We start from the raw sequence: 12,880 nt of genomic DNA on the forward strand, positions 1-12,880 counted from the left end.
GACATGACTAAAAACAACTACACATTTCTTTGTAACAAGAATAAATTAAGAATGTATTAATGTTATGTTGGCTGCTATCAAGACGTGGTGGCACGTTGGAGTGGCGGGCTTTACTAAGGTCCCCCAAATACATACAAACATATTATACATGCTCATGACTTTGATATATTGCAACTTCTAAGTGGCATTGCTAACAACCAATCACATCACAGACACGACGTTATTTCTGATCCAACAAACAGCCCCCTTCCTAAAATAGGCACAGCAGGGCTGCTTGAGTTAGCTAACTCTTAAGTCGGATAGACGGGAGCGATGAGTGCTCACTCTAAAGAAACTTGTTCATTTGAAAACCCCAGATTAACTTGACATTGGTGGTGTGGCAAGTCTGACATGGAACCAATTGACCCTTCCTAAGTCCCGCCCCTTTTCGCTCTGTGCTCCAATAGCAGTTGAGCAAGCTTGGAACCAGGCAGAACTTCGGTCAACTTTCCCCTTTCCTGTTGGGTTTATACATGTGCGATATGCTACATCTGCTCAAAGGTAACATTAAGTCACATTACATTGGTGTCACAATCTTCACAGGCACATTACATCAGTCACAGTTACTACAAGCGACTTTCATTTTGTGTTGATTCTGGCGACCTATGTGGACAAAAGCAGTAGTGTCTCGAAGCACCAGAGTCCCTTTAGAAAACCTCTCATTTTACTGCAGCAGCAGGGTCTAACAGTCTTGGTTCTGGTTCTCCCGTGCCTCGATTCCTTCCAGCAATACGGCCTGGGCCTCCAGCAGCGTGGTGTCACTGTTTGCTCCCAGCGGGGACCGTTTGAGCAGCGAGGTGAAGCTCTGCTCGTGGCCGGAGGAGGAGCCGCTGCTGTCGGGTGCAGAGCTCTCCACCTGTCACCGGAGGTCCGACTGCTGGTTGCCGCCGGAGGCCCCGCTGGAGTTCTGAGCTTCTGGTGAACCTGCATGATTTCTTTCCTTTGTTTATATTATCTGTACTTCGTGCCGCCTTGCAGTACGTTGAAGTATGTTTCCTGTTGTCAAACTTGTCCGACCTAGCAACAGTAACTACGGGGGGCGGGGCTTAGATCAGTCAATTGGTGATAACTGTTAACTAAATCGAAAACCTGATGTGAAGATGGGAAATATCACAAAGTTTATCACTTAAAGCATCACCATCTAATAAAAGCATACAAAGTGCAAGCACACAGTCTCAAACACCAGCAGTTAGTCCCATCCCCTGCAACAACTAGCCCGCAGGAAACCACACCATTTCTATGTGCTTTCCCCCGTGTTAATAGACATTTTTAATGGCAAAAGACATGGTGCCAATAGTTCGAACAAACTGATGAATGTAGCTAATCTAAGATGTGAGCTATCAACATTTAACATTGTGTTATTTATAAGGATTCAGTCTCACAAGTTTTTGGTTCATTTCTGTATACTTAATTTATTCAAATAGAGTCCCTGTATGCAGCTCGTATAACTCTTGATCATTTTTCAGACACTGAATCCACAAACTTTAAGCTTAAAGTGTGCTTAAATGTATATCGTGATAAATATCAGTATCTGAGAGAGCCGTTTCCTCCGTCTGAACGAGAGAGTGAAAGACAGAAAGTGATGGGTAGTGGGCCGCGTGCCAGCCTCAGTGATAAGTGGACCACTGCAGAGCTCTGAGTGTGGAGAAACCTGATATCAGGCTGGCAGCACTCAGCGTGTTAGAGGTGAGGGACAGACGCAGGGAGGGCATAACACTGACAACTGCATTGCTTTTAAGTGGACGGCTTGACGATATTAACACGAGATGCTGTTTGGCTGTGTGAGTGTGAGTTAATGACACGTCAAGCAGAAGTGGTACTGAGAAGAAATCTAACTAGACCAGTGAGTGAAGGTGAAACTCGATGTCACATACTTCCTTTTTGCGCCGTGTGAGCTTATTTGTTTCAAATCCGGGGAAGTCTCTCAGAAAAAACCTTTGCAACTGACAGTTTGCATTTTCATGAGCGGTGTGTTTATCTCTCAGTTACTTTCTGTTCTAAGTCGCAACTTCTTTAAAACCACAATTTGCTTTGATCGACAAGAGTTTGGAAACACCCTGTGGTGCGTCTTTAATAGGTGTGTTTAGCTGCAAGTTCCCATTCTCACGTTAACAAACATACACAGCAGTGACAGAATCTCAGCCCTTTTTCAGACCTCTGAATCATCTCACACTGTTCACATTTTGACGAGTGATTCAAAGGTCTGGTATTCTCTTAATACTGTTAGAAGAAGCAACCAAGTGAGCAGGATTAAAGTTGGCCGGCTGATACATGACAGTGGACTCTTATTTAGCTTTGTGGTCATCTTCTCGTCTGCAGGGCGTGCAGTTAGTGACGGTGTGGGCTCTATGGTTGCTCTGATGGCTTGACGAAGTAGCAGCGGGGGTCGGGGCGTAGCGAAGAGTCAGTTGGTTAAAGCAAAGTCAAATCTTTTCCTGACAGAAGACAGCTAACATGAAGCTAATGTTGTTCTGAATGATAGAGAAAATGCCATTCAGTCTAAATATGAAGCTCAAATAAGAATTCAATCAACAACCCTGTAATTTTAACTTTGGTGCAATTACATCAGCGATACTGTACAGTACTTCCTCGTTCCAGTTCCTTGAAGACAATATGATAGGTGCTGAATTTATTGCAGTGGGTGGAGCGGGGTAATTAGAGCTATTGATCTGGCTAAATGATAGCCTTCGCCTCGTGCTGAAGGGCATGTGCTCAGCAAGCCCCGGTGTTATCTGATGACCCATGAAATCAATGGCCTGGCTGCAATCTCCCAGGTGATTTACCTCATTCCATTTATCTCACAAGGCTGAGTGGGTCCACATGCACGAAAAACAGCCCACAAGGCCACGCACACTATTGCATACTCTGAATAAGCATACACAAATGCTACACGATTCCCTCTGAAGTACATGAGTGCAAAAATCTCATCTTGCCTACAGTCCTGAGGCACTGCGTGTAGGGGCTTGTTCCCTTGGAAACCATATTTTGCTCTGGTCCATAATGGATTCTGGTTGCCCGCCGAGTGACTGATGAAAAAAAGATCATTACATAGAGAAGACATTTGAAATGTCACCAAGATGTCAGGCTGCTCTCACATACTTGTAGATCCTTTCCCCCCTCTCGTTTCTAATAGAAATTTTACGTTGGAACATGAAGACGCGGTTGAGCACGAAACCACCAATGATTAGCAATTTCCAATTCACAGAGCTGCAGCTTCTGCATCCGTTTTATGTTTATTATTCTTATGGTTTGATTTTCTAAGAAGATTGTTCTTCCGCCGTGTGAACCCGAGAATAACAGAATAAAAATGTTGAAACATCAACACCAAAACTGACACTTTCTGAGATATAACACATGAACAGACAACCAGACGGGGGTGAATTGGAGATGATGCTAGAAAATGAATTACAGAGATAATGATATGAATACATGAATAATGAGGAAATGCCCTACTGGTTTCATATCACCTTTTTGAAACTACCAGTATGACTGTCAGCAATGATGCAAAGTACTCTGTTTTATAAAGTTTCCACTAGTGGCGGGCGATGGGGACAAAATTAACATTCTGATAATCATGATATTAAAGTGTGACGATATTTGTCAAGTTTTGGTGTCGATTGTGATGAATTACACAACTCAAGTTTCGAGAGTCTGTGAATTGAATTTCATATTGTACAAAATGAATAGCAAACAATAGATACCTGAAACAGGGAAAAATGCATTCGGAGATCTGAAATTTAAGCACAGGCTTAAAAAACAACAACAGTAGTAATATAAAGTATTACAGCTACACCAATACATTGTCTGCTATTATCTTATTGCAGATGTATCACTATCGTTCTATACGTCTGCCGATAAGGCCGGGTATCAGTACTCGATACCGTTGAGGTATCGACCGAAACAACCCACCCAGTACTCAGTAGTTTCGAAACTTCTCCAGTCAAACAATATCTGCAATCGATCATTTTTGTACCCAGATCTTGATTTATTGCGACGTGTGATTGGCTCACTACCGCAGCAGCTACAACCCATACGGCTGGGATTGCCTGCCTGCACACGTACATTTATGTAAAGCTTTATGTATATATATATATACATATATATATATATATATATATATATGTATATATATAAACGTAATTTCTAGGAGACAGGGTTGCTAGACCAGGCACCTGTTTTTCATTGGTGGCAGTAATAGTAGAAGTGTTATCATTTGCTTGGTAAAGGCAGAGTGGGCCTCACCGTCATCACCAGGTTCCCTTTCACTCTCCAGCTGAAGGACAGAATAAGGTCACTATGTTGACCTGCTTCTTACAGCAGCCACTTGGACGGTAATCACAAAAAATAACACCAACCCACTAAAGAGCCTTCCAGCGCGCTGGCCTGTGGACCCGGCCACAATGAGTGCTGACTAAATGAGCTCATTAATCACAGACAGCAGCAGAGGCAGAGCCATTCTTAATTCATTAATGCTCAGCAGAGCAATCTGAAAAAAAAAAGATAAAATCATGTTTTCGGTATCAACAACTGTGAACTCCAAATTGACGCTTTGTGTACAGCAAATACTCAAATTGCATGAGTGCTTAATATTATGTTCCAGGGTGATAGGTTCATAGAGTACAACACTACAACTAACCTGCATTTAGCTGTTTTTTACAAAACTACAACACAAACGACTCAAATTCAAATGATATATTCAAAAAACAAGCGACTATTTTAGCTTTTAAACTGTTATCAGTGATTAAATTATCGTCTTAGTCTTAGCTGTAGATGGTTACTGACGCATAGAATGTGTCTAAGAATAAATCTAAACAGCTTTTGCATATAATGTACAAGCTGGAATAAGACAACCTTTCTGCTCTGAGTGTTAACATCTCCAAGCTTCTTAAAAGACAGGAACAAAAGGAGAATTTGTCAAGGCACTTTGAGGAGCCCCATGTCTTTTCTCACTTCTTCACTCTTGTTTACCTTTAGTACCTCAACGAATTGCCCTGATAGACAGCAGTGTGTTTAAAAAGCTTACTCGTCACAGGTTTTCTTTGCAGAGGATGGGGCCGTCTTTCAAGGAGGGATTACAGCAAATCACCAGATAGGATTTGAAAACAAGAAATTCCTCAACATCCTCTCTGTATTTGAAATTCAGTTCTGTGTAACTCAGCTTACTCCGTTAATGAATAAAATGCAATTTGGAGAATATTTTTACTCCTGTTTTCTGCTGGTATACCTGTTAAGGCCTTTACACACCTTTATTCATGCCATTAATTTGCGCGTCAATATATTTGTTTATGGCTGTCAATCGATTAAAATATTTCATTACCATTAATTACAAATTAATCAAACATTTTTTATCTGTTCAAAATGTACCTTAAAGGGATATTTGTCAAATATTTAACACTCTTGTCAACATGGGAGTGTGCAAATATTCTTGCTTTATGCAAATGTATGTATATATCTATTATTAGAAATCATTTAACAACACTGACCATTGACAAATATTGTCCAGAAATCCTCACAGGTACTGTATTTAGCATAAAAAAAATGCTCAAATCATAACATGGCAACAGGCAACAACAGAGTCAGTGTGTCAGTGTGCTGACTTGACTATGACTTGCCCAAAACTGCATGTGATTATCATAAAGTGGGCATGTCTGTAAAGGGGAGACTCGTGGGTACCCATAGGTCAGAGGTCAAGACACCCCTTTGAAAATGGCCATGCCAGTTTTTCCTCGCCAAAATTTAGCCTAAGTTTGGAGTGTTATTTATCCACTTTCACGATAAGGTAGTATGACATGGTTGGTACCAATGGATTCCTTAGGTTCTAGTTTCATACAATGGCAATATCTTCACTCTAGCTTTAAAACAGCTCGCTACAACCTAAAAATCACAAGTTGCGTTAAAGAATTTAATGACGTTAAACAAATTTGGTTTAACGCAATTTATGAAACACAATTTACGAAACAACACGTGGGCTCCGTAGTCCGAACCAAGACAACAAATCGTATTACTCCATTCAACATCGACAAAGGTAGAACGTACCAGGTCCACTTCTTCCATTCTTACCTTTCACAATAAAAGCCCCTAGACATAATATTCGCAGGCGAGTATTTCGCTTTTTCATGTCGTTTATTCGTCACGCCCCCGGTGTGTAAAGACTTTTAGGCAGCCCACTGGCTTTGATACTTTATGTAGGCATGTTGAAATGGATGGTAACATCTAGGGGTGTAAGAAAATATTGAAAAAAACGAATTTCGGGATATTATGTTTTGTAATACTGTATCGATTCTCAAAAACTATCGATTTTTAATTAATAGTTTACATGCAAAGATCAACTCAGTCAATACTTAATTTCATTTGCAAAGACATGCGCCCTCTCAGTGTATGTGCCTTCTCAAAGTAGTGCTATGATGTTGGATGTTACAGGGACTGTGATGAATACAAATGCAGATCCCACTGTTCTGATGGCATAAAAAAGTAAACTTCTTTTTACTCGCATATGGTGGTGTATTCTTTATACCATGAGAGTTCCTAAAATTAGTTTAAAAAAATGCAATATAATCACCTTGCTTACAGTATCGCAATATATTGAGTGGTAACCCCAGCATCATGATACGTATCGTATCGCCAGATTCTTACCAATACACAGCACTAATAACATCAGAGAAAAAACTGCATGTGTTCAGCTCCGCTATTTCTATTCCAAACATGCATGTGTGTAGCCTACATATACACACACACACACATACAGTATACACACTCGCCAATAGGACAAACAAATGCATGGATCTAAGCCAAAAAATGTCCTTCACTTTTTTTGTTGAGACGCTGCTCATGTCTGTGTTTGTCTCTTTTGATAAGGCCCTTTCATCTTGTTTGCATTGATTACAGGCTGACGAGTCACAGTGATACACTTAGGGGCCCTATTCATGTCTGCAGCCCCCGCGACACACACTGGGCCCATTGTGGCGAGGAATGTCTCCTTTCATGGCCTGAAGCCGCCTGTGAAAGCATGTCAATAATCCCCAGTCAGTGGGTGCTTCACAATACTGCTGCGGCCATCCCACCAACCGGACCACTGGGGAAAAAAGGCCCCATTTTGCACTCCTCCAAGGAAAAAATGACTGGGATGGTTGAAAGAGTGGATGAGGTAATTAATCTGATGGATGCTGATAATCAAACAACTTCATAAAGGTGAGACTACTTGCAGAAAAGCGCTAATCAATGTTAAGCCTTTGAAGCAGTGTGCAGTCCCTCTTCATTTATAACCTTCTCACATATCTTGAGAGCAGCTTTATTGCTTTTGCACAGCCCCTCCTTGTTTTCACACTGCAGGCCTCCAAAAGGCGACTGGTTTCTCTTCTCAGGAAGTATCGAGATCCTTGTGTACAGCAGAAGCAGGAACAAGCATGGGATCGCTATAGAAGCTGTGGTTTTGGTGCTGGGGAGTTGTTTGAGCAGAGAATGTGATACCATAAGCAGAATAAATGGGATTTGAGTCTTCAGTGGCCACTAAAGTCATTGAAAATATACATCAGTTGTATTTATTTTGGGGCTGGTGTGAGTTGGTGTGTGGGGAGGGGGCTGAAGGAGGCTGAAGGAACCCATTGGCCAAGCTCTCGCAGAGATGCGAGTGAAAAGAGCCAATCATTGCTCTGTAAAGAATTAAAACCACCTCTGCAAATAGCCCCAATATTTGTGTAGTGCCTCAGAGTGGGAGTTTCACAGCGTCTGGGTTTCCAGTGCAAATAAACAGTGCAGAGGTCTACAAGGGTGGACCGGCCCCCCTTATCCCAGAGGTGAAGCCCACTTCTTTGTTGCTGCCTAATCTAGGCCACTCTCTATTGAGTGGGATGAAAAGTGGATCTGTGTGTGTGTTTGTGTGTGTGTGTGTGTGTGGGACATAATCACGGTCCTCAATGTGTGAGATGAAGCTGTATGATAATGTCTGTTTGTATGTGGTTCTTGAATCAGAGTCTCGGGCCTGTGGAGACCGCCGCTGTGTTTGCCAGTACCCAGATAACCCACATCCTTACACTGCACCTACACATACCGATCCCAGGATCCTCAGCGCAGAGTAAACTGACAAATATCAGCACAATTGACCAGCAATGCGGCATAAATCAACAGTACCTGCCCACCTGAGATATGACGAATAGAAGACGGTGTTGATGTGCCAGCGGTTGATTTTGGACAGCGTGAAGAGAGTCGTTCAGCACACTTGACATACGACATAAACTGCAAAGTAGAGGTCATCACAGGTCCTACCCACAGAGACCTGACCTCTAACTGGGTCAGGTAGTATCCCATGAATCTTCACTGGCCTCACGAATCTATTATGATTCACCTGTCAACGATTCGAACGCACAATGATTCTTGATGCAATCAATTTATCGCATTGTCAGTTTTCTATATGACTGCACACGGCTACTTTTTCATCAATTAATGCAAACAGTCAGATAAAACTGAACTCCCTTTTTATTGAGAAAGTGCTTTCAAAAATCAGACAACAGTTTATGATATAAAAAGCTGCATGTTTTCAATACCAGTATCTAGAGCTGCAACGATTACTCGAGTAGTTGTCAAATAATAAATTAATCGCCAACTATTTTCATAATTGATTAATTGGTTTGAATCGGGTTTATTTACTCCTCTATGACAGTGAACTGAATATCTTTGAGTTGTGGACAAAATCAACATCATGATCTCCATTTTTCGCCATTTTCTGACATTTTATATAACAAACAAACAAACGTTGATCATTCGAGAAAATAATCGACAGATTAATTGAAAATGAAAATAATCGTTACTTGCAGCACTATCTGTATCTGTGTGACCCACCTCTGCACATAAACATTACAAAAGTAAAACATAAATCCTTCTGCAGTGTATTACAACTGTGCTGTAATCTACAAAAATAAGGTTTTCACATAGCAGCTCTATGTCAGGGCACTTCCTGAATGCCTATGGCATTTTACACTGCATGAATTAGCCTAGCGGCTATCGGACTTTTCCTACTCATAGCTCTTCTACTCTTACTTGGTTTGAGTCACTGCATCTCCCAACAGAGCACCACGGTTGAATTTCAGCCTGCATGCACGTTCTATCAGCCCAACATTATTGAAACAGAGCAGCTAATATTGGTTATGAGAGCAACAAGTTAGTGGACTAACGAGAGTGTTTGAATGTGAATTTGGATCATCACTTCATCACTGGAGCATCACTGCATTGATGCAGAATCGTCCACGTCTACATCGCGATGCATAGAATCAAGAAATTTCCACATTATCCCATTGTATCGCCGCAGGTCTCGGGTTTGTGTGTCAATGTGTTGACGTGTATCAAAGTGAGTAAACTATCTTATCATGTGGTCAGTTGTTATCATTACTGGAGAAAAATGTGTTTTTTGATGCAAGATGGAGAGTGTGAACTGTGAAATATAGATGAAAAAAGTATTGCTTCCGTTTTGGCCCACAGCTGCTCGTTAATTTTTTGGCGCAACATACTGCCTGTGTTGTTCTCTATTAAGGTTGTTTCAGGACATTCTGCTATCATTATCCCCAGATGTCTTTAGACTGGGTCTGTCTGTCTGTCCTTAAGTCCCTTTCAGATCTGGTCTCTTTTTTTTTTTAATGAATTTATGCACGCCAGGTTCGGGTAGGTGTTTTCCACAAGTTCATTTTGGACAGGGTCCAAAAATGTTGACCTCTTCTGCAAAGGCATTATGTGGATGATTGGTCAATTTGAATTGGCTGAGGGGTGCGTGCAGCATGGAGGCTTGTTTGATGACATTAGAGAATATCCTAATAGACTTTTTTTATTCCTTTATGTTAAATGTTATGTTATGTTATGTTTATGTTTCTATGCAAAATGTAATAAATAATTTTGCTTGTAGGAAAGTCAGATAAAAGGTGTGAGTCTGAAACCTGTAGAAAGTGTATAACAGTCAGAGGTGCTCTGAGAACTACATCATTTCTAAATATGAAACAAACTTCCCAAAACCATCTCAGTGTCATTTTCGTGTACAGTGACATGAAAATGAGTAGGTTGAAGTAGCGCCTTGACAAGTGACTTAGAAGTGATCATAAAATACTTAGTAATTTACTCCCTCTTTAAACGTGGCAACATCCCATATTTAAGGTGGAGGAAGAGATTTTTAGCATTGCCACTCTTCTTGGGCACTTCAGTCTGGCAAACTTTACACCCTAAAACTATTCAGTACACATAAGGTACAAATAGGCATTTAATCATTTCAGGGGTCGCAGTAATTTATACCAGAATAAAGTGTGTAGGGGGCAGGTCGCCATATTCTGATAGAGACACCTTAACACTCATACCTTTGAGTAATTTAGTCTCTAATACACCTGGCTAGCATGTCGCGGGAATGTGGGGAGCTGTTAAAAACTTCTTAACATCGTCTGTCTGTGGTTCTGAAGAAGAAACTGAATACACTTTAATATAACTTTGCACATGTAACTGTAAGTCCTGTTATTTATTGAAAAAACTATCACAAAGAGTGAGTGTTGTAAATGTCACAAAGAAATATCTTTTACTTGGAATGGTTGAGAATGAAAACAAAGCTAAGAGCTAGAATAAGACAGTGATGACGATGACGATTCATCATTCATGCCGTTCTGTCATCGTGTCTGCATTAGACTCGCTGTGTGTGACAAACACACGCTTGTATAAATAGAGAATATACAGAACCTGATATAAACCATCAGGAAAGTGACATTTGAGCCAGGTGAGAAAAGGAAGAGAATGACAACATAAACTGGCAGATCAATTGTGAAAATTAATTGAACATTGGTGTTCATGATGAAAGTATAGACCTAAAAATTAACATAAACTATAAAACAAGCGTCCCGACTCTCAAAACTGGAACTCTCGCAAACGCTCTGTCAATCAAACGTGACTTTGGTGTAAACATTAGCTGCAATCGCTATGACGGCGGTTGTTGGCTTTCCTTCTTCAGTCAGCTTGGTTCTCAATTGGCTATCGTTCTTTCCCACGTGACCGCGTCATCGGTTGTCTTCGGTGTTCCTCACACACAACAGGATATACAGTCGTAAATACTGAACGTTGAATATTTGTGATTTGAAATCGGTGCGTGTAAAAAACACTCAACATACCTCACATTACAAGAATATCTGGAAAGATAATCTTTAGAACCATAAAAAAATCGGGGCTATGCTGACGATAGTCGGGAGGAGAGAAACAGGCCCAAAATCAGCTTGATTCTCGTGTAGCGTGTTCCCCGCATTAAAATGCTTTTGGGCAACGAGGCATTGGTCTTTTCGACAGAGGCTACACAATATTAGAGGCTAAATTGCTCATGGAACCTGAATTTGTGCCAGAACTTATGCAGTCTGCAATTATGTGAGTTCAAGGTCAAAGGTCAGACAATGGAGAGGCAGAGAGGAAATTATTTCAGTGGACATTTTTTCTTTTACACAAAGATGAGTTGATAGTCATAACTCAATAATGAACTGTTCATACTTTTTATTAAAATATATCAAGCATATTAACGATTGGAATACATCACCATATTATTGCTCCGATTATATTGAACTTTTGTGCTACCTGTCTTGTATAATTCCAATTTTTTTTTTTTTTGGCAAAGCTGCATCATACTAAAGCCTAATTTATAAAGTGTGTATATCTATGCTATTCTGCTCTTGCCTTTACCTGTGTTAAAGCTACAGTTGACAGTACACTTTAATAAAAATAATGTTTTCTCATATTTGCTCAAACTGTGACTTTATCCTGACAATAGTAATGTGACAGATAATCTGTGAAAAAAATCAGCATTGATCAAATATTAATCAAGGTTCTGTTACTGTAATTTCTCACCTCAAATATTTTCAGAAACAGATTTTAGTGTACTGTTAAGCTGTAAAATGAGAATATATAATATATAATCTGGTACGGTGCATCAAATGATGACATTCATGCTTTAAACTGCACATGCTCCCTTTTAAATAAAATAAATAAATATATGATGATATATTCAATTTCTAACTGATTGTTAGGGGTGGGGAAAAAAATCCTTTCACCTATGTATCTTTATGTATTTACAATTTTGAAATAGATTTTTTAATGCCAGAATCAATATATTTGCTTCATTTGAGTCTACGCAGAGGTAAAAAGAAGTTACCACTTTTATTGTTGTAGTCTGAGTAACGTGACGTCATATCCGCTCCGTATCCATCAAAAAACAAAACAAACCACAGCCGGCCGCTGCGAGCCGAAACGAGAAAGCAGAAAACGACGGAGGGTCGTGGACACGACCTGCAACCTCACATGTTAAAAATCCAAAGTGGTAAACGCTACACATACAGTTAAGTATGGAAACACTTTGGGTTTCACACAAATGGACAGGCAACGTTATTGAATTCGGTAACGTGCGGTCAAGTCAGCCCTCACTCACATCTCCGTGGTCAAATCAGCCGACTCTACAACTGTAGAGCACCCATATACTGACATTTATGTTAAATGCATTCAAACGGTCCTGATGGAGCTGACCATGGATGTATAAAGAGAACGGAGCTGACGGGAGAGCTAGAGATGGACTTGGTGAAGTTAGTGTGTAGTATACACGTGTGACTACGTTTGGCTTTAAAATAAGGTTTTAACAAAGGGAACTGTAAATGCCAAATACACTTATGGAAATAAGATTGATTGGATTATATTCACCAGAAGTATAAAACATTACATGTCCCTTATATATTAAAAAGAAAATACCACTAATTTGTGGGGGAAATGTCTTTATTCTTTGATTTTTTTCGCCATTGGAGAAAATTTAATAAATAATGCCTGACAATTACTAATATATTTGACTACAGGA

The sequence above is a fragment of the Sebastes umbrosus genome, chromosome 2 (assembly GCF_015220745.1).
Source record: "Sebastes umbrosus isolate fSebUmb1 chromosome 2, fSebUmb1.pri, whole genome shotgun sequence".
Taxonomy (NCBI): Eukaryota; Metazoa; Chordata; class Actinopteri; order Perciformes; family Sebastidae; genus Sebastes; species Sebastes umbrosus.